A 27,763-nucleotide genomic window follows, 5' to 3' on the forward strand; every position below is an offset into this window, starting at 1 on the left:
ATCATGCATACTTATATAACCTATAGATGGAAATAGATCAAATAGTTTATGTGGTTAATAGTTTGAGTAATAGACCAGTAGTTAATGGTATCTCCCTGGGAGCAGGTAGAGAGACTAACAAGTGGGTAGGGGGGGCTTCTTTTTTCTGATTTACACATGTAATAACCAAATGTTCACAGGTTTCCAGTCCCTCAGGTGTTGAGTCTTCTAGGTGGCTAAAAGTAAACAAGAGAAAACAGTATACATATTCTCCTCCCTTCTGTGGCTGTGTCATCCTGATTCTTCCCCCTACCTTGGATCCCAAGCAGCTCCAAGTCTGAGACCCTCCCAGGCTTGTTTTCATCCATGTCCCTGCCATGTTCCTATCCAGCAATTTTCATCTTTCCCGGTTTCCAGTCCCTCCCTCTGATGTTGTCACTCTTGTTCAGATACCAGTTGCTCCCTCCATCCACCCAGCTGGGACACCATGATGGGCTTGTTTGGTCTGAGGGCAAAGGGCACCCTGTAGTGGGCCAGGAGCACCCCAGGCCCTGACACACCTAGCCCCCTCACGTCTCAGCCACACTGAAGTGAGTCACACAGCAGCCTCTTCCACACCTGCCTTCTTCACCATGACCTCCTACAGCTTCCTACTGTAGGCCCCCCTACAGGGGCCTCTCAGATGGCAAGAACCTGGTGTCAGTGGTGGGATAGGGACACACCCAAGGAGGCATATAAACTGCGTGTAGTACAAAGAACTGGCACCTATCCTATTGAAACTGTCCCATAACATCAATAAGGAGAGAATTCTCCCTAATTCATTCTACAAAGCCAGTATCACCCTAACCCCAAAACCAGGAAAGGACACAATAAAAAAACAAAACTACAGACCAATATCCCTCATGAAAATAGATGCAAAAATCCTCAACAGAACACTAGCAAACTGAATCCAACAGCACATCAAAAAGATAACTCATCATGATCAAGCGAGTTTCATCATAGGGATGCAAGGATGATTCAACATATGCAAACCAAAAAATGTGATTTGCCACATAAACAGAATTAAAGACAGAAACCATATGATCATATCAATAGATACAGAAAAAGCATTAGATAAAATCCAACACCTTTCATGATAAAAACCCTCAACAAACTAGTTACAGAAGGGACATATCTCAAAATAATAAAAGGCGTATATGACAAACTCATAGTCAACATCATATTGAATGGGGAAAAGTTGAAAGCATTCCCCCTAAGAACTGGAACAAGACAAGGATGTCCACTGTCACCACTTCTATTCAAAATAGTACTGGAAGTCCTAGCCAAAGCAATCAGGCAAGAGAAAGAAATAAAAGGCATCCAAATCAGGAAAGAGGAGATCAAACTATCCCTGTTTGCTGATGTATGATCTTATATCTAGAAAACTCTAAAGATTCCACCAAAAGATTCTTAGAATTGATAAATAAATTCAGTAAAGTCTTAGGTTACAAAATCAATGTACACAAATCAGTAGTATCTCTATATGCTAATAACAGTCAAGCTGAGAGTCAAATCAAGAGCTCAATACCATTTATAATAGCTGCAAAGAAAATAAGATACCTAGGAATATATTAATAATTAACCAAGGAAGTGAAATATCTCTACAAGGAAAGCTACAAAACACTGCTGAAAGAAATCATAGATGACACAAACAAATGGAAAAACATCCCCTGCTCATGGATTGGAGGAATCAACATTATTAAAATGTCCATATTGTCCAAAGTGATTTACAGATTCAACACCATCCCCATCAAAACACCAACAGCAGTTTTCACAGATCTCGAAAGAATAATCCTAAACTACATATGGAACCAAAAAAGAGCCCAAATAGCCAAAGCAATCCTAAGCAAAAAGGACAAATCTGGAGGCATCACATTACCTGACTTCAAATTATACTACAAGGCTATAGTAACCAAAACAGCATGGTACTCGTATAAAGGTAGACATAGACCAATAGAACAAAATAGAGAACCCAGAAATGAAGCCATATAGTTACAACCAACTGATTTTCAACAAAGTAGACACAAACCTACACTGAGGAAAGTATGCCCCATTTCAATAAGTGGTGCTGGGAAAACTGAATAGCCACATGTAGGAGAATGAAACTGGATCTCTCTCACCATATAAAAAAATTAACTGAAGGTGAATTAAAGATTTATATAATGTAAGACCTGAAACCATAAAAATCCTAGAAGAAAATGTAGGAAAAACACTTCTAGACATTGGCCTAGGCAAAGAATTTATGAGTAAGAACCCAAAAGCAAATACAGCAACAACAAAAATAAATAAATGAAACTTAATTAAACTAAAAAGTTTCTGCACAGCAAAGGAAATAATAAACAGAGCAAACAGACAGCCTACAGAATGGGAGAAAATATTTACAACCTATATATTCAACAAAGGGCTAATATCCAGAATCTACAAGGAACTCAAACAATGCAACAAGAAAAAACAAATAACCCGATCAAAAATTGGGCAACAGACATCAACAGATTTTTTTGAAAAGAAGATAGACAAATGGCCAACAAACGTGAAAAAATGCTCAACATCACTAATTATCAGGGAAATGCAAATTAAAACCACAATGAGATATACCACCTGACCCCTGTCAGAATGGCCGTTATTTTAAAGAATCAAAAAACAATAGATGTTGGCACAGATGCACTAAAAAGGAAACACTCATACACTGTTAGTGGGAATGTAAACTAGTATAACTGCTATGGACAGAAGTATGGAGATTCCTTAAAGAACTAAAAGTAGACTTGCTATTCAATCCAGCAATCCCACTACTGGGTTTCTACCCCAAGGAAAAGATATCATCTTACAGAAAAGACACCTACACTCAAATGTTTATTGCAGCACGATTTCAGAATTGCAAAGATATGGAACCAACCTAAGTGCCCATCAATTGACTGGATAAAGAAAATGTGCTATACACACACACACATACACACACACACATACACACACACACACCATGGAATACTACTCAGCCATAAAAAGTAATGACATAATGTCCTTGGCAGCAACTTGGATGGAACTGGAGACCATTATCCTAAGTGAAGTGTCCTCAGGAATGGAAAAAAAGATACCACATATTCTTACTTCTAAGTGGGAGCTAAAGAAGTGATGTACACAGTCATAAAGTGGTGTAGTGGACATTGAAAACTAAGAAGCGGGGAGGTGGGAGGGGAGCGAGGGATAAAAACCTACCTATTGGGTATAATGTACACTGTTCTGGTGACAGGTACACTGAAAGCCCTGACTTCAGCATGAAACAATTCACCCATATGGAACAAAAAACACTTCTATTTCCTAAATTATTTAAATAATAATAATAAAAAAACTGGGTGTAGGAGTCACAGGAACGCTGCCCTCCCAAAGCAGCTGAGGCTTGCAATAAAGTCAAAATGATGATGACAACATTATTAAAGGCAGAGAAAGATTTTTCTATTCATACTTGGGGCAAGACAATCAAGGAAGGGATAAGCCCCCTGCTCAGCAATGAAATCATAAACATGGTGAGAGAAGGTGACAAGCCCTCCTCCCTGTAAGAGGGAGATGGCTGAATTGAGGTGGGGGAGCCCCTAGGGAGCCCTCCTCAAGGACAAGGAGAGTGGCCAGTGCAGCTCTTGCATGATTCTGGTGGTCCCTGTGTGGAGAAGGAGGGAACTGAAGGCCCCTCTGCCTGAAATGGACCTGACACCAAGCACCAGGCGCCCGCCTGTCCTCTCAACCTGGGGTTGACTGTACTGGCCCTAAAAGGAGCCAGTGACTGTCCTTGGCAGATGGCTTCCTTTATCGAGTCTGCCTGTGGAAGCAGCCAGCTGGTCTGCTACTCATGCTGAAGGGAATATCAACAAGGAACGTGCTGGAGCACCCACGGACACCCAAGCCCAGGGTCCCTCTTCCTCCTGCATCATAATTCCCTTCTGAAGCTTCCAGTAAGGAAAATTGCATAAATTCCCCAGGTAATGTGCTAACTGTAGGAAGATTAAAGGGTTGAGGTGGAACAGTTGGGGTCCCCTCTAGCTGAGAGGGTGCCGGCATACAGACAGCTGCACACTGGAACTCCAGGCATGACTGACTGTGAAAACCAGACATGGTAACAAAGACCCCGGAGGCCAGTAAGAGGAAATAAGAGGATAGATTCAAGGAAGGAAGTCAAACAAATTTTCTTCTCCAATTTCCCTGCCCTGTCTCCCAGAGGCTAGAATATTGCCCTCTGCAAGGGAGGAGAGAGAGGAGCAGCAAACCTCTTTTGTGACGGCAGACTCTGCTTTATAAAGAAGAACATGTCTCCTCGGGGTTAGGCATGCAGTGAAGACTGATTCCAGGTGTCCCAGTGTGGCATTCTAGAACATGTCTAGAACCATCTAAGTCCTATCTATCTAGAATCTTGAGAATTGCCTTCTCTTGGGGGCCTCAGAAGGGGTTGAGAGAATGGAGCATGCACAGGGCACTACAGGGGCAGCTCCAGAGGAGACCACAGTGATCAGTGAGTCTCCTGGCCGGGGCCTCATCTCACTGTGCAGAAGCTTAAACTGGGCAAAGGAGTGGGTTTCCAGCACCAGCCCCTGTGGCTAAAAGGGACAACAGGTGCCTGGAAAAGGCCAGCAGGCTGGCCTCATCACCCACAAGAGAGAATTGTCCACATCAGTCCCAGTGGTACACACACTACTCAGTTCCTCAAGAAAGCTTGGATATCCCAGTGATACACTCATATAATACCCCTACATCTTACCCTCTAATATTTCTCATGATTTTCAACTTTCGTGAATATGTGTATCTGTCTGTCCACCCCTCTAGTCTCAAGAGACATGTCTGTTTTACCTGCCAATGGGACAGGTCATATATGTAAGGACATGAGCTTTCACTCTGAATGAGATGGGAACCATTGGAAGATTTCGTGCAGAGGGGTGACATAAGAGGGTTTTTCCCCTCTGGCTGCCATGAGGGGACTAGGGAACAAGGACAGAAGCAGGGACACAAGTTCAGGAAGGTAATGTAGGTGAGGTGAGAGATGATTGGGGCTTTGTCTACTGTACTATGGAGGAGCAATGAGAAGTGGTCAGACTCTGGATATACCATGCATAGGATTTGCCAATGATTTGAATGGAGAGCATGAGAGAAAGAGAAAAGTCAAGGATAATGCCAAGGCTTTTGGCCTGAGCCATTGGTAGGGTGGAGTTGCCATCCTGTGAGGTGGGGAGATTGGAGCAGAAATGAAATTTGGGTGGGTGATGGAAGTCAGGAGTTCAATTTGGGATGTATTAAGTTGGAGCCATGTGTTAAATAGCCAAGTGGAGATGTCAAAAATGAAGCCGGAGCTCAAAGCAGGAGGCAATGCCTAAAGGTATAAATCTGAGCATCATCAGTCCACTAAAGCCACGGGACAGAAGGAGGTCGCTGAGAAAGTGTGAGCAGAAAATAGAAGTGGTCTGGGGACTAAATCCTGGGCCCTCAAATATTTAGAAATTGGGGTGTCGAAGAGGAACCAGCAAAAGGGACTGAGAAAAAGTGGCAGTGAGATGCAAAGAAAACAACAAAAAAGGAATGACAGGTCCAGAGTCAGCTGAAAAAGCTGCTGCTGAGAGCTTGAGTCAAAGACCGAGAATTGACCGTGGCAGATGGCCGTCATGGCCCTTGAAACGCGCAGTTTTGGTGATGTGGGGCAGGCAGAGCAGGGGTTGACAGGGCGTCGACGTTCTCCTGGGAGTCTTCCTGACCCTCCGGATGGGGGATCCCCGCCGTGTGCTCCCGTGGCGCCCTGGACTTCTATCATATCACACTGTCTTTGCCATAATTACTGCAAACTTGCGCCTGCAGGTTCCTTGTATACGGTGGATGGCCAGTAAATATATGAGTGTGCACAAATGTGTGAACGAAAAAGAGAGGATGTTATTGATGGAATGAGATCCCAAGGAAAGCAGAGGGTGGATCAAGAACACAGGATGTGCTCTAGAGAGGAGACAGACTTTTCCTCTTAGACTAGAGGAGATAAGGAGGAGGTGAAGTTACAGAGCCGCATAGGATGCTCAGGGACCTCACGCCAGACGGCCTTGGCCTTCTCAGTCAGGTAGGACTCAGGTCTTCTGAAGAGAATAAAGGAGGCAGGTGGTACTCACTACTCGAGAAGAAGGGCAAAATGTGAAGTGGGCTGTGTGGGAAATGGAGAGAGGGAGAGTTAGAAAGGAATGGCATCACTGCTCGTCAGCAGAGAGGTGCTGGTTGAGGCCAGACTGGCAGAGAGGCGGCACCACTTGTCTGGCTGTGTCAGTTACTGCAGCAAAGAGTGGCTACCCCAGAGTGGGAGTGGGAAAGGCCGAAGGCGCGTGTATCCATGGAAGTAGAAGGACGCTGGGAGGGAGGTAGACAGACCACGGGCCAAGGTCTCACAGGAGCTAGAACCATGACTGGGAGGCCAACTGTGGGGTCCATCGTGGGTAGGCAGATGGGTGAGCCACAAGGTGGCTCTGGGATCATGGGAGCAGGGAGAGATGAAAGAGCTTAAGGTCAAAATGAGGATAATAGACAGTTTCAGTAACAGGGAGGAGGAGAGGAGATTAAAAATTAGAAGGGGTGTCAGAAAAGGTGTGGGGAGAAGAGTGACTCTATCGTAGACTCTGATCTGCTACGTGACTCCTGACTAATCCTGAGTCCGGGAATGCCCCCAGAGTGTCTACTTGATGTATTACTCTCTACACAGCAACACCTATGTACTCTAAGCTTTGCCTTTCCTCCAAAACAACCCTTGATCTTGTTGCATAAATTACAGGCTGTGACACCTGTAGCATTCTTTCAGTTCACCTGCACACCTGCACATTCCTACCAGAGCACATACACTTCTTCCCCAAGGAATAAGCCCTGGGTCTGGGGGTGTTGTTGTGCAGAGATCTACCTGTCTTGTGGCCACCCAAAGCCACGCTTCTGTCTGTGAGTTTCCTAATAAATCACCCTTTCCCAACAAACTTGATTTGTCCGACTCATTCTTTGGTTCCTTGGCTCCTTCTGTGTTTGGGGCTCAGTTTGTATATACAGCCCTTTTGTGGAACAAAAGGACTTTTGAGATTCTAAGATCTTGAGAGGAAATAGTTCTGTGCTATGATCAGGTTCCTGCTGTGCGTTAGGAGTAGACTCGGCTATGAATGCCAAACACCCAAAATAACAAGAGATTAAAGCAAAATGCAAACAAGCCAGAAGTTTCCTTTTCCCCCACATAAAAGTCCATAGTTAGGAGGTCCGGGTCCCGGTTTGGCATGGTGTTCCCTAGGGTCTAGAACTTGATTTCTTCTTTCTGGTTGTTCTAGCCTGCTTGGCTTTCATTCCAAATGTCTCCTCATGGTCCAACATGGGTTCACCCACTTTAGCCTCGTGTCTACCTTCCAGCCAGCAGGAAAGAGGAAGAGGAAAGAGAATCCTCTCCCTGTAAGAATAGCCATCATGTTCACCTGCATCTTATTAACCAGACTTTGGCCTGTGGCTGCTCTTAACTCCAAGGGAATCTGGGAAATGTAGTTTTTCTTCTGTGAAGCCACAAGCCCAGTTAATAACCAAGAAGGAGGATAGAACAGATAATGGGGGGAAATAGAAGAGGTGCCTGTTTATATCTGCAGTGGTGTTGAATTTGTGAACATTGTCAGAGCCAAGAAGATGGAAATCTCATGAGGCCTTAGCATTGGAAGGACATTGCTGTGGATCTTGACATTTCTGGGAATGAAAGCAGAGGAAGGGGAGGAAAATGTGATCACTAGCTTGGTCCTAAAAATTTCCAAGTCTGGGGAGTCCCAGACAGCAGTGAAGATGTCAATGGAGACAGGAGAGAGTGGTGTAAGGAGGTGGAGATGTCTTTGGGATGGGAAAGAGTTGAGGGATGGCAGTGGAGCCGGGGTCTAGAAGGAGCAATGTGGAGAATAAGGACTAGGAAAGGGGAGAGGGCACCCTTTCTGTTTGGAGGCTTGAAGGGAAGAGGTAGCTTCAGGGAAAGTTGGGTCATCAGGCGTGCAAGGAGGTGTAAAAAGGGAGAGTGGCAGGGAAAGGTTCAGGAGGAAGGAAACTGTCTAGGCAGCGGGAGGGCTGGTGGGGTTGGCTGAGGAGCTGGAACAGTAGAGGATGCAGGAAGGAGGCTGTCCCTGAACAGATCAAGTTCAACATCAGAGGGTGTCGAGGGAGGACAGGGCCGGGAAAGGGTCAGGCAACCAAGTTCTAAGCGTTTATGCAGCTGGGGTAACAAAAGCCACCTCTCTGAGGGGAAAAAAGTACTAAATAAAAAATTTCAGTCTCTTGTTAACAAAAGGACCCAGACTTAATGAAAAGGAAACTATGAAGCACATCACTGAAGATAGGAGTTCTGTATTTTCAGGCATCTGAGTCTTATACTGACCAGAGAAGTCAGAAGATACAGAATATTACAACTGGGGAGTAAAACAAAGTGCTGTGTGCTAAATTACGAAATTAGACAAAACCTCAGGTAAGAGTAGACTTGACCAGGCTCTATCTTAAATGGGTATTTCTCTCCTGTATTTTCCTACCATTCAACATAAAAAGATTAAGATTTGTAATAGTTGTATTACAAAAACCTGTTTTTAATCTATCTAAAGTATAAACTTCTGTTGTTTATTTAAATCTGAAGAATCATGAAATGTATTTTAGGTAGTTTTGAGAAAAGTCGTAAAACATGAGTAGCGTAAGGGATAATAAAAATCATGAATTGTACTTCTGAATTATATGCTATATGTCTGAATCCTAATGAATTCTGAGATTTTCTATCCAAAAAGCCACTTGTTCTCCAAACCAAGGAAAGCCACCACATTCTTTAGTTTTGAGATGGTCAATATAATTCATTGATCTCTTCTGCAGAAGTTTGCTTTCAAAGCTTAAATAAGACATAAAATTGCCTTTAATAGTTAAGCAATGTAAACACAACATAGAACTTTACTTATGTTTTAGCATGTTGATATTTCATCCTCTGCAAACTCTCTTGGCCTTCCTTATAAGGGCTTACTCACGAAACTACACATCCTAGTATTTTGGCTTGGAAATATAATAGAAGACTGTTTCCACCCATCCCGGGGAGAGTGCCTGGATTGAGAAGGGGAAAAATTAAGACAACTATGAAATGTTGAAAGAGCAATTATTCCTAGAAGTTAAAGCCCGTTTTAAGTGTTGTCAATGTAAGGATGAATAAGGGGCCCGGGATGCAGATGCTGGGCAGATAGAGCTGGGGTGAGGCAGCCCCGGGCTGAGAAGGCTTCCTGGGAGTCCTACTAACGCTGGTTGTCAACCTCAGCTGCAGACCAGGAGCCCCTGAGCAGCTTTTGCCATTCCTGGGCCCCAGCCCAGATGTTCTGATGTAATTGGTCTGGGGTGAGGCCTGGGAAATGACACTTCCATAGACTCCTTAAGTGATACTAATTTCTATTTGGGATTAAGAACCACCACATTAAAGCCTCACCTTTTGCTGGTTCCAGAGAAAAAGAAATCTTTACTCTGACATCTAATGAGGAAGAAGTTAAAATTTAGGCCCCTATTTGAAAGGTCAAAACTTGAAGTGAGTAGGGGGCACCCAGATTTGAACTGGGGACCTCTTGATCTGCAGTCAAATGCTCTACCCCTGAGCTATACCCCCTTCTCCTAGTGTAATGCTTAATTAATATCTTTCACTTGTGCAGCCACACCCAGACTACCTGTAACCTGTGAGTTGCCACTGTGGGTTGGGAGCTTTTGGGAGCTGGCAGGCCAGCTTCAGTGAAAACTCATCAACCTTGTGCATAACAAGAGACAGGCTCCGCTCCCCTCCTCAAAAGCCCTGCAGCCTGTGTCTTCCCTGCCTCAGTCCCAGGCTGCTGCATTGGCATTGGCTATTAGAATAGCCTTCAGAGTCAATTGCCCATGCCCCATATGGTGGGCACCTACAAACAAACTCCTCCTGAGGTGTCTTCCCTGACACACGATGACAGAGTCGGGGCCTGGCCCTCCTGGCCCAATAATTGGTTCAGGGAACTTTCTACAAAATTACAATGTAGGACAAAAGACCTTTCCAGCTTCTACTTCTTCAGTTAATATAGATGGAGAATAATGGAGAAGGATCCACTCCAAGAAATAGTCACACATACATGGCTGAGTAGATTTAGGCATCCTTAAAAGCATTAAGGGACCAATAGCTAACATGATTCAAGGTCCCCAAAAATGCTACCAGAGAACAGTCCCATGTGACCCAGAGGCTTTCTCATGGCAGGCAAAGCCCTGTCCCATCTGGAGGAAACACTTAGATCAACACCTGGCCTAGCACCTTTCCACCTCCTCAACCATGCCAGGGCCCCTGGTCACTGCTGTCACAAGAGCTGGCAAACTCTCCCTTCTGCAAACTGCCCTTCCTTCCCGTTGAAATTGCTTCCTTTACCCACAGGCCTTCTTCCCACGGGAGCCCTGGCAACCTTCTCAGAAGGCAGCCAGCAGCCACCCCTCCCAGCTGGAGAGGCTGCGGAAACACTGACTTCCACAGCGATTTCTACAATGACGTTAAAGTCTTCTGGAATTCTCTTTTCAGCAATGGGGTGGAGTGCCAAATAAAATGGAGAGGACAGATGAGCCTGCAAGGGCACAAAAGAGCTCCCCAGTGGCAGAGACTAGACACCAGCCTGAGTCCAGGCGGGAGGGCTGATGTGGCAGAAGACCTGGGACGTGTCTGGATTATGGTGGCCCAGATGTCAGTAGCACAAGGATGACCAGGCACTTCCAGGGACAAAGTCTTGGGCCTCACACATGCTGAGGAGTCAGAAAGGAGACAGCCTTGCATAAAGACAGGATATAGGAAGGGCTAACTAAGCTCTTAAGGAAGGAGTGACTAGAAGACGGGAAGAAGAAAACCAATTCTGAGAATCTAGCCGTCGACTGACTGACCTTGGTTTGGGCCCTGAATTTGCACTCCTTATTTGGTCTGAAATACTACAGGCAGTTATTTTAAGTTGGAGTCAGGTGTGCAGTGCCATAGGCTCGTGACCAAATAAAAATCCTCCCTAGACTGCATCAGGAAACAAGCTTCAAAGAATGCCCATTGATAGAGTTTTGACAAATTATAAGCCTGGGAAAAGCCGTGTAGCTTGGATGCCAACAGCATGGATTCTGAAGCCAGACAGCCTGGGGTCAAGCCCTGCCCCAGCTAGAAGACCCTGAGCAGATTATTTACCCTCACTATACCCAGCTGCAAAATCTGTGAAATGGGGATAATAATATTATTAATATATACTTGATGGATTGTTGTGTTGCTGGAATGGGTTATTCTATGTAAAGCACTTAAAATAGGACTGGCATATGGTGAGTTCTATACACTATTTGGTGAACAAACAAAAAACTCACAAGGAAATGAGCTAACATTCATGAGCATCAACAGAAACGAAAAACACTGAAACCCAACCTGCAAAGACTCCACGTATGAAAGTATTAGAACAAATCAAAGAGGACCTTAAACACAAGAAGGAAGAGGAAACTGAATTGAGGAACAAAGACTATCAAAAATGACCAACTATATTTTTAAATGAATCAAGTAAGACATTCGAGAGATGAAAAATTGACATTTCCTTCTTTATTTGCTTTGTATTGAAGCATAACTTACATACAGTAAAGTATACAATGAATCATCACATATGCACACACACGTAACCACCACCCAAATCAAAATACAGAAAATTTCTGGCACCTCAGAGGGTCCCTCAGACCCCTTCCCAATTATACTGGCTCCCCCCAAAATAACCACTCTTCTATCAGCATGGATTAGTTTTGCTTGTTCTTGAATTTTATATACATGGAATCATATAGTAGTTATTCCTTTGAATCTGTCTTCTTTCACCCAATCCCATGTCTGTAAGATTTATCCATGTTTGCCCACCGGAGTTGTAATTTGTTCTTTTAAATTTCTGTTTAGTATTCCATTATATGTCTATACTGTGACTTATTTATCTATCCAACTGTCAGTGGGCATTTGAGTTGTTTCTGGTTTGGGACTATTAAGAGAAATGCTCGATGAACATTCTTGTATGTACCTATGAACTCTCTGAGGTCTATATCGAGGAATATAATTGCCAAGTAATAGACTGTTCCTATTTCCAACATTAACCGATAACCCCAAACAGTTTTCCCAAGTGGTTACACCAAATTACACTACCACTAACAGGGCATGAGAGTTACTGTGGCTCCACATGCCCACCAACACTTAGGATCACCAGTCTTTTTAATTTTAACCATTCTGATGAGAATTATAGTGATATCTCATTGTGGTTTAATTTGCATCTCCCTAAAGCCCAGTGAGGTTCGAGCATCTTTTCATGGCTTGTTGGTCACTTGGATGTCCACTTCCATGAAGTACCTGCTTAAGTCTCTTGTTCATTTTTCTATTGAGTTGTCTGTATTTTTTTATTATTTTGTGCAGTTCTTTGTATATTTTGAATATGAACTTTTCATCATTTATGTGCAGTAGGTATCATTTCCTGCTCTGCGGTTTGCCTTTTTAAGCTCTTAATGGTGTCTATTAATGATTAAGAGTTCTTAATTTTAATATGGTCACCTTGATCAATCTTTGTCTTTGTGATAATATGTGCTTTTTGTGTCCAATTTAAGGGATCTTTTCCTACGTTTTCATATATTATCTTCCAAAACTTTATTGTTTTTGCCTGTCACTTTTAGTTTCATAGTCACACTGGAACTAATTTTTGTGTATGGGGTGAGACAGAGTCCATTTGGTTTTTTTCTGTGTGGATACCCCATTAGCCCAGCATCATTTTAATGGACAACTCAGCCTTCCTTCACTGCTTGGCTGTGCCATGTTGTCATCCATCATCTATTTATGCGTGGGTCTCTTTCTATTATTTGCCTGTCCTTGCCCTAATGCCACACTATCTTACTTACTGCACTTTAGAATACATTTTGATAACTGGTAGAGTTGTCAAACTCTCCTTTGTCTTCAAGACTGTCTTAGTTATTTTGACTTCTGCATTTCCATATATATTTTAAAAATGGCTTATCAAATTACACACACATACACTGTTTTGGTATTTTGATCATGATTGCATTGAAGTTCTAGATAGAGTAGGGAGAATTGACATCTTTATGTAATAATATTGAGGTTTCCAATCCACAAATGGTATATCTTCTCATTGTTTTAAATCTTCTCCAATTTCTCTCAACAATGTTTTATAACTGCACAAGGATTTTGCGCATCTTTGATTAGATTTATTCCTTGGAATGTGATATTTTATGTTGTTGTAAGGGGAGAACCAAGACTATCAAGCAGACAAAGGATTTCTCTCTCTTCAAGTAAGTTGTATTTTTCTAGAAACTTTTCCAGGCCATATAAATATTATATTTTATTGGCATAAAGTTGTACATCATATCATCTTATAATCTTTTTCATGTTTTTGGAAACTATAATAATGTATCCTTTTTCTTTCCTGGTATTGGTTGTTAGCATTGTCTTACTTTGTCCATCTTGTCTGGGTTTATGATTTTTATTATTTGTTTCAAAGAACAAGTTCGGTATCATTGACCCTCTCTTGTTTGTGTTCTATCCCATTAATTTATGATTTCATTAATAAAACTTTATTATCTTCTTCCTTATTCTTTCATTGGGTTTATTTTACTGTTCCTTTTATACCATTTTGGGATAGATACTTAGTTTGTTAATTTTCATCTTTTCTTTTTATAATATGTAGATGTGTTAAGGCTATAAATTGCCTTCTACTGTTGGAGCTGCAACTGACAAGTGTCAATATCTAATATTTTCATCATCGTTTTGTTCAAAATATTTTCTAATCCATATTATAATTTATTCTTTGACATCCCCCCCATGGGTTACTTAGAAGTGTCATTTTTAGTTTCTGAACATATGAGGATTTTCTAATGTTTGTTGGATTTGCTAGTTATTTGATGTTATCGATTTGTAGCTTAATTTTATTTTGGTCAGAAAACATACTCTTTGTGATTTCAGTATGCTGGAATTTGTTAAGACTTACTTTATGGTTCAGTATATAGTCAATTTTTGTCAATGTTCCCCGTGCTTGAAAAAAAATGCATGTTCTTCAGTTAAGTACAAGATTCTTTTTTTTTTTTTTTTTTTTTTTTTGAGACAGAGTCTCACTATGTTGACCCGGCTAGAGTGCCGTGGCGTCAGGCTAGCTCACAGCGACCTCACACTCCTGGGCTCAAGCGATCCTTCTGCCTCAGCCTCCCGAGTAGCTGGGACTACAGGCATGCGCCACCATGCCCGGCTAATTTTTTCTATATATTTTTAGTTGTCTGATTAATTTCTTTCTATTTTTAGTAGAGACGGGGTCTCACTCTTGCTCAGGCTGGTCTCGAACTCCTGAGCTCAAACAATCCGCCCGCCTCGGCCTCCCAGAGTGCTAGGATTACAGGCATGAGCCACCGCGCCCGGCCAAGTGCAATATTCTTTGCATGTTAGTTAGGTCAAGTTTGTGAGTCCTGTTGTTCAAATTTTCTGTATCCTTTTGATATTATGTGTACTAGTTCTATCAATTCACAAGAGAGGATTTTGAAGATATCTCACATAAGAGATCCAGGGGAGGTTTGTCCGTTTCTCTTTCTTAGTTCTGTTCATTTCTGCTTAATATGTTTTGAGGCTGTTATTAGGTGTGTCAAATTTAGAATTGTTATACCTTCCTGGTTGAATTTTTTGTCAATACAAAAAGACTTCCCTTATCCCTGGTAATGCTTTTTGCCTATTTTGTCTGGTGTTAATATAGCTACATCATATATAGTTGCCATAAGTACATGTATCTTTTTCTGTCCTTTTATTTTTAACATTTCTGCCTCCTAATGTTTTAGATATATCTCTTATGAACAAGATTTAGTTGTTTTCTTAAAAAAAAAATCCAGTGACATTCTTTGTCTTTTAATTTTGGCATTTAAAAAATTATATTTAGCGTTAATACTGATAACATTTTAATTTAAATTTTCTATCTTCTTTGTCCTGCAAGTTCTAGTTTCTTTTTTTCTCCTTTATTGTCTTCTTTGAGAAACTATAGGAAGAGACCCTCAGAGTTTAGAGATGAGATTCCCCCACCCCCAACCTGGAATGTAACTGTTAAAAATCCACAAGTGTCCACTGAGCTAATGGAGTCCCCTGCAGAGGGGACCACCCAAAGGGTGGTTCGTGTGTGGCTGACAGAAGCTAGAACTGGGCTGTACACAAGGGAACCAGCAACCTTGTCTACTCCTCAGAGAACCCAGACTCTTTGGGCAGGATCCACAGAGCCTACAAAAACAGAGACCTGGAGAGTAAGTCAGTAGCACGTTCCCTAATGGGTGAGGATGGGTGTGCTGGGGCCAGCAATGTTCTCAGGAGAGGTGGACTTCAGAGAGGACCTCCGATAGAACCACAGCCCTCTCCTTTGCACTGTCCCTCTGCTGAGATTGCAGGCTCCTCCGCAACCTGCTCTCCCCGCCCTGTCCTCTCGCCCCCACGTGAGGCATTACCTCTGCCTTACCAAGAGGATAGAAGCAGGCAGACCTGCAGAGACATTCTCTCTTCAGCTATTCTTAGCCCCTTCCCTCTGTCTCGGAGAAAAACACTCCCCTCCTCCCTTCCAAAGCCAACCGCTCCATCTGTACTCTTGTCCCTGTAACTGAATTGATTTCATTCCTTCTCAGTCTTGTTCCTCCCCCAGCCAAAAGCATGCTCAAGTCTCTCTCCTAAGTTAGATTAGGTTTCCCACTTTTCTCTCTGGAAAAAAGACATTTTCACTTTCTGACTCTACTTTCTCACGTTTTTCCTCATCCTGTACATCTGATCAGTCACCAATTCCTACATATTTTATCCGGAAAGTTTCTCTCGAAGTCCTTTTTCTCCTCCACATTTGTTACCTTACTCCGTGTGTGTGTCGTTGGGCAAGTCAATTTTTAACCCTATAAGCTTCAGTTTCTTCTTCTTAAATAGGGATAAGTTTCTTGTGACAAATATGGCAACTGATGACAAATTGCCTAGCATGGTACTAGCACATAGTAGGGGCTCAAAAAATAACAACAATACCAGTGCCTTGTCCTTGTCTTTTGGCAAACTCCAAACCACTCTCAGTAATGTCTCCTAAGTGATCTCCTGAAATAAAGGACCTGACTTTGTTGCAACACACAGGACTCCCTGTTGCTCACAGGACAAAGTCCAAATTCTGAAACATGCCTTGCAGACAGACTCTTCAGTCAACTTCCACGCAGTAGGCCACGGTCACACTCCCTCCACCCTCGCTCTGCACACTCGTCACACACATACACTCCCAACCTACTCCCCTACTCGAGATGCACACATGCACCCCTGCCGGCCTGAGCACACACACGTGTGCACACACGTGCACACAAACACACATGCGTCCATGCCTTTTAGACCCAGGAGGCACTGCAACATCATCACATCTTTGTTTCTGTGCGCCGTCTGTCTGATGTGTCCTTCCCACACCCATCCACATGCTCCCCTTCAAGACCCCGCCGGCCCTCACCTTCTCTGCGGAGCTGTCACTAAGTCTGCACCCGGAGGTAGCCCGGCTCCATTCCACACTCCTTTCTTTCACATCTAATATAATTTCATGTTGCAAATCACTCTTCCTCACTAGCCTGAGCGCTTCTAAAAAGGGTAAGGGGTGAAGTGTCATGACTAGATTTCGCTCATCTCTGTTTCCTCCCAAAGCCCGGCCTCTTGCTCAGTGCAATGACTGTTTGAGGAGTTTAATCAAGAGGGTTGATTGCTGGCTCTGTGCAGGTCAATAGCTTTCCAGGGTTTTGTTCTCACCCACGGAGAGAGAGATGAAGGAGGGGAGGCTGTGGGGCTCCCCTAGCCATGGGGTGGAGGGGTGGGAAGGGGAGTATGCAGCCAGAAGAAAGACCTGTTGTCAGTGGGGCGGTCAGCCCTGCCTATTCAGGATGGCAAAGTTGTGGTGTGGTTTCAACATTGAAAAAGCATTCATTAGAAAGACATCTTCATTGACCTGTTGAGTGACAGGGTACATGATAGCTTGGATCTAGCACGCTAAACTGCACTCTGAAAGATCTCTGGTTCAAATCTCCATGCCCACTTCTTACTCATAATTTTATTCATTACACTGTTGTTAAACATCACCATCCTCTCCCCAGGTAAGGGAGGAAGAGTGATGGAGACCACAGGCCTTCTGGACCAAGGCGAGGCTCCAGCTCCGACCCTCGTCTGGCCAGGAGCCCCAGGCCTCCACAGCACTGTGCCGACTTCCAGGGGCCTTGTCCCCTCTGACAGCACCTCGGCTCTCCCCAGGAAGGCAGCAGATCTGTTCGAGCCTGGGCCTTTGTTCCCACAAGCTAACACACTACAAGACCTGCAAGAGCCAGTTTATGACTTGGCCTTGGGAATGGGAGAAAGAGCAGAAAAAAGAGAAAAAGCCAAAAAAGGGGAACATGGCGGATGTGTTACATATTGAGCAGGTGCTGTGTGAGGCTCAGAGGAGCGAACCTTGGGCCTGCAGCTGTGCGAGGCCCAGGCCCTGAGCGGGACGCAGGGCCACACAGCCTGCCTCACCCTGTCTCTCAGCCACACCCTGTCTCTTCCCCCAGACTCTATGCCCTCTATGGAGAGTTCTAAGTGACAGTGAAATATTCTGTCCCCAGTCACACACCAGGCACCCCCACCCCTTGAGCCACTGCAGAAGTTGTTCTTGCTGGCAGAAGCGCCCGATGCCCCAGCCCTTTGTAAGTGGGGAAGACACCCAGGAAGAGGCTCTGATTTGCTTCCTGCAAAATGTGCAGAGAGATTCAGCTTTCTCCATCAAAACTACAGACCTGGGCCTCCTTGACCACTGTGACTCAAGGGGAATGGGCAAAATTCAGGCGTAACCACACTACCGCCAATCGCGATTCCGTTTTCTTCATGTGTAATGGAAGTTGTAAAGGGGAGTCTGTATCTTCCATCGGCTTTTGAGTCCATGAACAGAAATGGGCTGTTGGTTCGAACTGTGTGAGTTCAACATAGATTCATGGTTTTTATTACATAAATTGGGCACTGTGGAAACAGTTCCTTAGAGAGTGGATAAGAAATCCAAGTACTATAAGACTTGTGAACTCCTTTGCTAGTTGGGAATCAGCTTATACCTAAACACAACACCTCTGCCATGAGGAACGGAGGACAAGCATCTTCCCACACTGGTGGCCTGGTTTTAGGAGCTTCTCTAGGCACATTGGTGCTGGCATTTCATGTCTGCTGGAAAGAATAACTCAACATCCAATAAGACAAGACTGAAACTGTAACTGAGCAATGGGCTCACTGCTTGATGTGCATAGAGGCCAATACTACAGCACTAGCTTTTGAGAAAAGAAAAAGCTTTATTGCGAATGGACTGGCAAGGGGACGGGAGGCAACACTCAATTCTGTCTCCCCAGTCTGGAGGTGGAGGTTCAAGCTGTAATGGCATTTCTAATTAGTCGCAGGTGATGCCAATGCAGCCAGTCCGCCAGACTGGTGGTGATAACAGGAGGTTAAAGTCCTTTCCATTGCGTATGCCCAGGCAATTTTGGCTTTGCACCACTTGTAACAACTTACACAAGGTTAATCAGTTTCAGCTGGTCCCATAATTACAAAACCATTGCCTTTAGTACACACTGTCCAAAACAAATAGTTCAATGGTAAAAGCCACCACCTATTCATTTACCTGAGGGTAGATTTTTTTCAGCTAAGAATAACAACAGATGTTTGAATCCTAGGCATTGTTCTAAGTGGTTTAAATTCTCATACAGAAGCCTGTCAGGTGGTACTATTATTATCCTCCATTTTACAGATGCAGACACCAAGGCACAACAGAGATTGAGCAACTTATGCAAAGTGTCACTCAACTCACACACCCCAGCGAGCATCCAGGAGGCTCTGCCTCTTGGAATAAAAATCAGACATCCCAAGGGAACTTTTGAGGTTGTCCTGTCACTGCTAGGTATTTGCAAGGAACAAGTCATCTTTGTAACTCCAAAGCATGGCAAACTGCTCGACACCTCCTCCATAGATGACGTTTAGTGACTAAATGACTGACTCGCCCGTAACCCTCCTGACTTCCTCAGTCTCCCTCAAGTCTTCACCTCCAAGCTGTGCTTGTTCTTGTTTGCGCAGCCTCATGGGACTAACATCCCCCCACCCCAAAACCTTAGCCTGCCAGTGAGGAATCTGGGAATTCAGAAACGCAGCTCATCACTCAGTGGCTGATCCTGGACCAAACCAAGCACCATTTCTCCCTAATGGAGAGCGTGGGATGGAAGCATGGAGCCGCGGCACGGGGAGGTTGGAAAGGCTATCCACCAAGCAGTTGCTAAGACCTGATGTGTGTACCTTGTTCTAATGAGGTGGAGGATTCCAAGGCAGGGCAGCCTTTACAGCATTTGGGTGATTATAATGGGATCGAAGAGGTAGACCCCAAATACATAAAAGGAACATCAATGTGGCCCCACGTTCATGCCTACCTAACACATAGAAGGGACATCAGTGTGGCCCCCTGCCCACCTGAGATGCATGTGGATGAAGTTAGCTACCAAAATTCCATGTAAGTGTGAACTAAAATAAAATCTTAAGCTCCTCCCCAGCTGACCGAATGGAGCCCCCTCTTGGCCAAGGGGATGCCCTAAAACTGAATTGCTAGCCATGAAAAAAGGGAGGTCAGACACGCCTCATCATGCCCTCTCCCTTCTTGTTATCCTTTGAATCTGGGTGAGTCTGGGTGTGTGTTTTCCGTTGACATAAGTAAGGGGGCACCTGGATTTGAACCAGGGACCTCTTGATCTGCAGTCAAATGCTCTACCCCTGAGCTATACCCCCACAGGGACAATACTACCTGGGTAATATCTTTCACCTGTATGGTAACACTCAGCTCTGCATAATTAAATTATAGCTCCCTTCAAGGACTTACTTTCTGGAAGGTGCCAGACCTGACTTGTAGGAAGACACTTTCCCCTAGCTCAGCAGTTTTCCAGGCCTGCCCTGAGTGGAGCCATCAGCAGGAGGAAGGGGGAGGAGCTGCCTGCAGAACTCCAGCCCATTTCCCATGGCCTTTCTGGGTTAGTCCAAGAGGTGGCCAGTGGTCGCCAGAAGCATGCACAGACTCCTGCCTGGGTTCGCAGGCCCTCACCCATCCTCCTTCAGTGAAGACAGAGTGGCCTGTAATTCAGATGCTGTCACAGAGGTCCATGAGTCAGGGTCTGTAGGAACAGCACTGTAGAACCCCCGTCTCCCTTGTTAGAGTAGCTAAGCCAGGCTTTACCTGAGAGGTCGAAGCAGGTGTGTAAGTGAGCACTGGCACGGGAGAAGCCGGTTCCCCAGAGGAAATGTCCACACTGTGTGAAGAACCTGGATGCTGCGATGTGTCTCCCCAGGTCTGGCCACTACTCCAGGGCGCCAAATTGCTGCAGTGGGAAGTGGGGGAGGGTGATAACATGGTTACCATTCACTGTTTTGGGAAGTCTGCCTTGTAAAAACTCAGAAGAATTCTGCAGAAGAGCCCCACCTTCTATTTGAGAATCCAGTAAGTTTGAGAAATTACATACATGCAGGGGGAAGCGGGGAGCCAGATACCATGAATATGGGGGATACTGTGGGGGATACCCACAGTACTAGTGCTGGAAGAGATGGGAAGAGATTGTAGTTGTGCAAGGGCTGATTTATAGCTTCCAGTTCCAGGGAGAATCACAGTTGGAATGGATGAGAAGAAACTGGAATATGACCAATAGCTTCTGTGAAGAGAAAAACTGTGGCAGGGGGCACCTGGATTTGAACCAGGGACCTCTTGATCTGCAGTCAAATGCTCTACCCCTGAGCTATACCCCCTGCTTATTGTAAGTGTCTAATAAGCACCTTTCACCTTCATTGTTACACCCAACACTCCTATAGCACATTGGAAGTTTCTACTTATTTCTGGAGCATTGGTAAGATCAGCCTCTTATTCCCCCACAAAATCACCCCAGAAAGCTTCTTCCTCAAACCCCACCTCCTGCTCACTGGCCTGCATATCTCCCCTCTTTTCTTCAGTCTGTGGTGACAGCAACGGCTGGGAGAAGCAATGACAGTTACTACTGGAACAGCTTCTAGAATGCACATGCCTGATTTCCTCTTGTTATACAATACAAAACAGCAATTTGAAGAGATCCTGCCCAACCTCTTTCAAGACACATGCAGTACCTACATCTGAAGGCAGCACTCAGTCTGTGAATCTGTACGTTAAACCCTGTGCATTAAACGGTTGAGGAAGTTGGTGAATTTCCCAGGCCCTGGCTTGGATCAGGGAGTGGTCCATGGTGCTATGTTGTCTCTGTGTGGAGAGGACACACGGTGCCTCTGGATTTGGGCCAGGGAGCTCTGGCACTGCAATAGAAAGCTCTACCCTGAGCTACACCTCCATCCATAGTACGTGGATATTTTTAATGTTATATATATTTTTGTTTTTATCAAAGTATCTTGTACAATTACTTTTGAAAGTCAAATATTGTGTTTAAAGCTTGTAATTAAAAAACCTGAATCCTTTGTATTTCCCTCCTGCCATCCAGAGGCAGCCACTCTTCACCCTTTTGGCTGTTTCTTCTAGTCTATTTGCCTCTTTGGTTTTAAATATTAATAATATAAATATGTCATACTAGTCTATGTCTAATTTAATCAGATTTCAACATCGACTGCCTTACTTCTGTAGATGAGGTTTATAACTCATGTGACTTCTTCTCAGTTATCCAATATGTTTACTGTGTATCTCAGCTTTTGAGGTCAAATACTGTATATTTACTATTTGTTTTTCTTTAGTTTCCATGTTTTCATCAGTTATGAGTGTGCATGGCTGATCTACAGAGTGCTAAGTAGAACTGAGAGGTCTGGTAGAACTTTTTGTTTTTCCTGGAGTTAGCGATAGCCTCATGTTTTCAACCATTTAGTTTTCTTTGAATATCTAAGACTTTTCACACCCTTTAATTGCTCCATAAAATGCCTATCAAAACAATTTCGCACGCTGTGGAAGCTGTCAGATAATTAATATTTCCTCTCCTTGTTTTCCAGTAGCTCTCCACCTTCCTGCTCTCGTTGCCCTGGAAAGCCGGCTGCACAGAGGCCCCCAGACTTCCTTCACCCTCACCAGGACATCCTTTCCACCTCTCTCTCCCATGTGGGAGGACACCTTTCCCGGATTCCACATCCTGCGTGTTTCTTAATTTGCTCCACTCTGGCAGAGTGCCTCCTCCCATTGCTTCTGCAAATAGTGAGTGGAGGTAAATGTTTTTGAGACTTTGCATGCCTGAAAATGTCTATAATTCTCCCCACACACTTGACTAGTAGCCTGTACGGGCATAGATCTCCAGTTACAAGTCATAGTCCTTCATGTTGTAAAAGATTTTTCCTAATGTCTTCTAGTGTCTGGTGTTGCCGTTGAGAAATCAAATGCCACTGTGATTCCTACCTGATTCTTTCACTCTTGAAGCTTTTAAGATCTTGTGTTTCATCTGTGATTACACTATGATGTACTTGGTGAGGGTCATGTTTTTATGTGTTGTGCTGTGTACGCAGAAGATCTTTTCTAGTGGATACGTATCCCGTGTCCTTTCAGGGTGAGTCATTTTCTGGTATAATGTCCCTGTATCATTTTCTCTTTCTGGAACTTGTATTAATTGGTTTTTATACATCCTTGTTTCAACCTGTACTTTTATTACTTTTACTTCTTTTAGTATCTTTTCCTTTGTCTTTTTGTTTTGTTTTGTTTTCTGGGAAACTGGTTCAACTTTATCTTTCAAATTGTCTATTTAATTTTTATTTCTTCTAGCCTTTTTTCTTAATTTCTAAGAGTTACTTCTTGTTCTATAGCTGACTCTTTTTTATGTAGCATCCTCTTCTTGTTCACAGATGCAATATTTTCTCATATTCGTCTCAGGATATTAATTAGTTTCTTTGAAGTTTTCCTCCCTTCCCAGCCAATAAACAGGTGGACCAGTAACCTGCAGTTCTGCCCACACAGAGATAATGACTCATCCGATTCTGTCTTTTCAAGATACTTAACATAACAGACACGGAGAAAGGGAAGAGGAGCTGACAGCAGAAGAGAAAGCTGAAAAGATGTGCAAAGAATGGCCAGAAAGATATGGATCTGTTGAAGTGATTGGTGAACAGACACCACAAGGGAGGTAGTGCAGGTGTTTGTAGAGGAACAATCAAACCCCTGACCAGGAGGGAATCAGTGGCCTCCTGTTGGAGAAGGGGTGGCCTGTGCCCGGGCCCTAAAGCTTTGTCAGTGATGGCAAGAGCCACAGCCCAGGCCCGTAGGCCCCAAGAGCCTGATCATTTCTGGATCCCCAGGAAAAGCCCGTATCTCCTGTTTCATTCTCACCACACACCCCCGCCTGGGAAGGAGGCTGAGATGCTCCATTCCGAGTGACCGGCAGTGATGTCGTCAAGGTGGGGACTGGCTGCCCGCTCAGGGGAGGCCCCCAGGCAAAGTCTCAGCATGATCACTGCATTTAAGCTTCATCTTTCTGCAGTGTTTGATTTCTTCCCCCACTCAGCACAAAGCCACAATTTCGAAAACTGAACATTATTTCGTAACTCTAGGTCTCCCCGATGATGGGACTATTCACACTCCCTAATCAGGGCTGCCGTTCCCACATTGCGACAGGCAGGAGAGCCTGTGGTGAGCTGACGTGGGGATGGAGCTGGCTGTGCAGCCTCTGGAGCACTCACCCCAGCAGGGCCAGAGCCTCTGGCCTCCGCCTGACCCGCAGCAGGGCCCCCACCCCAGGATCACTCACGTCCTCCTGGGATGGAGCAACGCAAAGTCACCATACCTTCCCCCTTTGTAAGTTTCTAGCCAACCACAGCTTTCCATAACCGTCAGCTCAGTAGGTCACAGTTCCCGGTGGTCCTATCTAGGCCGGAAGATTCCCCATCATCTTGATTAAACGTAGGCACGTGCTAGGTCTCCTTCAGCAGCACAGACACAATCTCTTGGAGCCAGTGCTTTGTGCAGAGGGCCCCGCCCACCTACCAAATTCTCAGAGGGTGAGCTTAATTCCAAATTCTTCCAAGCTCCCTGGGTATCAGAGGATCCCAAATGAAATCTGGAGAACTGGTTCTCGCTGCTCCATCCACCCTCTCTCCAGGGGGCCGAGGACTTCAGGCTTCGGAAGTCCTGCTGAAGTGGCCAGAGAAGGGGACTGGAAGGGGAGCAAGGAGGCCTTTAGCCACCAGGGGACAGGCCCGCTAGTAACGGCAGCCACCCTGCACGTGAGGCAGGAGTGACAGGCAGCAAGAGCCCGGGCTCGGCTTTGAGGTCAGAGACACGACGTGGCCAGCCCAGGTCCAGGGTGCATAGCTGAGTGCAAACTAAGAGGCCTTGCTTCAAGTCCAAGTGCCCTTTGTCCGGGCTTGCTTTAAGTCAGCAAAGATGGTTCTGAACTTCTCATTACTTTGACCCAGGAAGCCTGGTCCTGAATCTGTAAAGTCTATGGATAAAACTGCAGTTGGCCTTGAACAACATGAGTTTGAACTGTGCAGGTCCACTTATGTGAGGATTTTCTTCCACCTCCGCCACCTGAGACAGCAAGGCCAACGCCGCCTCTCCCTCCTCCTCCCCAGCCTATTCAACATGAAGACAACGAGGATGAAGACCTTTACGATGATCCTCTTCCACTGAATGAAGAGTAAATATATTTTCTTTCTTTCTTACGGTTGTCTTAATACCATTTACTTTTCTCTAGCTTACTTTATTATGAAAATACAGCATATAATACATAGAACACGCAAAACATGTATGTTTATGTTATCAGTAAGGCTTCCAGTTAACAGTAGGCTATTAGTAGTTAAGTTTAGGGGAAGTCAAAAGTTACATGCGGATTTTCAACTGTGTGTTAGAGGATGGCGCCCCTAACCCATAAAATATAATGGTATTTGTCTATTAAGCTAACATTTTATGGGAGTAAGCAGATTGCAGCTACGATTATATATATATATATATATATATATACATATATATATATAATATATATATAGAAAGAGAGAGAGAAAGAGAGACAGAGACAGACAGAGACTCACTCTGTAGCCCTGGGTAGAGTGCAGTGGCGTCACCATAGCTCACTGCAACTTCCAACTCCTGGGCTCAAGTGATCCTCCTGCCTCAGCCTCCTGAGTAGCTGGGACTACAGGTGTACACCATCATGCCCGGCTAAATTTTCTATTTTTGGTAGAGATGGGGTCTTGCTCTTGCTCAAGCCGGTCTTGAACTCCTGACCTCAAGCAATCCTCCCGCAGTGCTAGGATTACAGGAGTGAACCACCGTGCCTGGCCACAATTATATGATTATTGACTATTATTATACCCTTGTTGGGGGTGGGGTGGAGAAGTCTGCCAGGGATTAAGCAGGGTTGGTTCCAGATTTTTGGTTTTAGCTGTTGTTGCTTTTGAGTGTACAGAGAGTTTGAATGGAGAACACGGGGACACGTGGGTAAGAGAGGTCTCCTGCGTCCCAAACAAAGATTTCCAGTGGCATAAAACAGGGCAGTCAACCCACACGCGGAGGTCTGACACAGCCTCAGGAGTGAACTGAATAGAAGCCGCTATTGGTAATGCTGTGGTTTTATTGACCTGAAATCAGAATGCTGGCCAAGCACAAGTGACCCCCCAGCTGGACTCTGCCACGAGGAACGGCTGAGCACTAATTAGGATGGAAGTGAAACCGGTGCCTTGCCAGTCTTTCTCCCAAACTCCCTCCATCAGCAGTAAGCAGCTCACCTTGTTCATCTCCCTGAGAAAACACCGCAGCTCACTCAGCCCCCTGGGCACTGGGGGTCTCCGCTGCTCCCACCGGAAACAGACGTCTCGGGTGCATTTCCGGTGCTCCCCTTACCAAGCGGATGATGGGGTCCACATGTGCACTCCGAGCAGGGAAATGGCCCCAGGGGATGGCGCAGGGCCTCCTGACTGGACGTGGTCCGCAGGCCCCACGTGTAACAGCCATTTCCTGGCAGTCAAGCCATTCAGGAGCTGTCCTCGCTGCCCTCCTCCACTCCGCACAGACCGTGCCAGAGCGGCTCAGGGTGGAGCAAGGCAGTGACCGCCTGCTCCAGGCAAGGCCCCATGTTAGGCAGCCCCTGGGGGTGACAGTTCAAGAGGAGTCCAGTCCCCGCCCCTCGAGGGGATGAGAGGCCATGGGGACCGAAAGCTGCCAGGCTCTGAGGATACAATTAATGGGGGGAGAGCATCAGCCTGGGGCTGCAGGAATCTAGGGGCTGTTAGAGAAAGCTCTAGATTGTTCTCTCTTCTTCCCTTGCAGGAAGACCACAGTCCACGGAACCCAGAGGTGAAAATGCATTTATTTGTTCAGTAAGCGAAAAACTGCAGGGGGGGTGGGAGGTACATGGATTTGACCCAGACACCACTTGACCTGCAGGAAAATGCTGTACCCTCAGCCGCACCCCTCACTTGTAACTGTTTCTAATAAGCCCGGTGCAGCCTCATCAACACCTGGGTTTCTTCCTGGCTGGCCGGTGGGGACAGCCCCACTGCAGGCTACACCCAGTCCTGCTCTCCTCTCCTTCCCCCAGGCCCGACCTCCTCCCCCTGGCAGCCTGGCCCTGCTGCCTCTCCTGTCCTCAGTGGCAGAGGCATCAGCTTGGAAGGCCACTGGAGTTATCCTAGAAAGGCTGTTGCAATGACCCAGCACAGGGGTACAGGACAATCCCCGGATGGCCTTGGCCCACCCAAGAAAGAAAAGAAAAAAGAAGACTGTAATAAAAGGCCTGCCTGAGTCCACACATCACCTTAATAACATGATTGTGGCTAGAGCCATGCTTCTTCTGTAATAGTTCTGGGATTTTGCATTGCCCCAGCCCAGGAGAGGACTAGATTCTTTCCCACCTACTCTCTGCTTCCTTCCCACCAACTTCTCCTCAATCTGCCAGATGACATGAGACATTCTGAAGGTGCCATTTGGTGTGGGTCAAGGTACTAAAAGCAAGCTCCAGGGGGCACCTGGATTTGAACCAGGGACCTCTTGATCTGCAGTCAAATGCTCTACCCCTGAGCTATACCCCCTTGGCTTTTAGAAGTGTCTAATAAACACCATTTCACCTGTGTTGCAACACCCACACCTCCTGTGCACTGCCTCATCATTGTCCCTCTCCACTCATACTTTTCAGTTCTTCTTTGTTCAGCTCAGATGCCATCGTCCATCATCATGATAACCACTTACTTGCATACTCCCTCAATGTCTCTGTCCTTTATTATACGTGCCCGGCAATAAATCAACCCTGCTTAGTCAGTCTCTCCACCTGCTGTGCGCCCACACTTGCCAGCCCATTGTGGCTGGAGCAAAACACAACAGCGTTGACTGTTCTCACTTCAGACTCATGACCAGCAAACTCAAGTAGGTTCTTCCTGCTGCCTGCTGGTCAGTCACTGGTCCGGTGACTTTCCCACTCTCTTAGATGACTATTTCATGCTTTCTCGTCTCTCCTCTCCCTTCCTCAACTTGCTCCTCAACAGCTCCTCTCCCTTCCTCAACTCGCTTCTCACTTCACTGAGAAAATAGAGGCAATATGAGAAGCTGTCCACGGGCCTCCCCCAGGACGTCCACCCACTTCCCAGGGTCTGAGCCCATCCATCCTGCCTCCCCTCGGTCACCATGGGTGAACGGTCTGTGTTCCTCACCAAGGCCAACCGCCCACTTGTATGCCTCATCCTCGCTCCTCTCACCTGCTCAAAGACATCTATTCAGTAACCCTC

The 27,763-nt window shown here is 45.3% G+C and overlaps 4 non-coding genes across 4 annotated transcripts; all 4 read right to left on the reverse strand.

Annotated features, from left to right (window-relative positions):
* Positions 1–9,574: 9,574 nt before the first annotated feature.
* TRNAC-GCA lies at positions 9,575–9,646 on the reverse strand. The gene has a single exon. It is a non-coding gene; the product is annotated as a tRNA-Cys (tRNA).
* Positions 9,647–19,768: 10,122 nt separating this feature from the next.
* TRNAC-GCA lies at positions 19,769–19,840 on the reverse strand. Its single transcript has one exon. It is a non-coding gene; the product is annotated as a tRNA-Cys (tRNA).
* Positions 19,841–20,773: 933 nt separating this feature from the next.
* On the reverse strand, positions 20,774–20,845 carry TRNAC-GCA. The gene has a single exon. It is a non-coding gene; the product is annotated as a tRNA-Cys (tRNA).
* Positions 20,846–27,001: 6,156 nt separating this feature from the next.
* TRNAC-GCA lies at positions 27,002–27,073 on the reverse strand. The gene has a single exon. It is a non-coding gene; the product is annotated as a tRNA-Cys (tRNA).
* Between the last annotated feature and the right edge of the window lie 690 nt (positions 27,074–27,763).

Source organism: Propithecus coquereli, unplaced genomic scaffold (genome assembly GCF_000956105.1).
Source record: "Propithecus coquereli isolate 6110/MARCELLA unplaced genomic scaffold, Pcoq_1.0 Scaffold75, whole genome shotgun sequence".
NCBI lineage: Eukaryota > Metazoa > Chordata > Mammalia > Primates > Indriidae > Propithecus > Propithecus coquereli.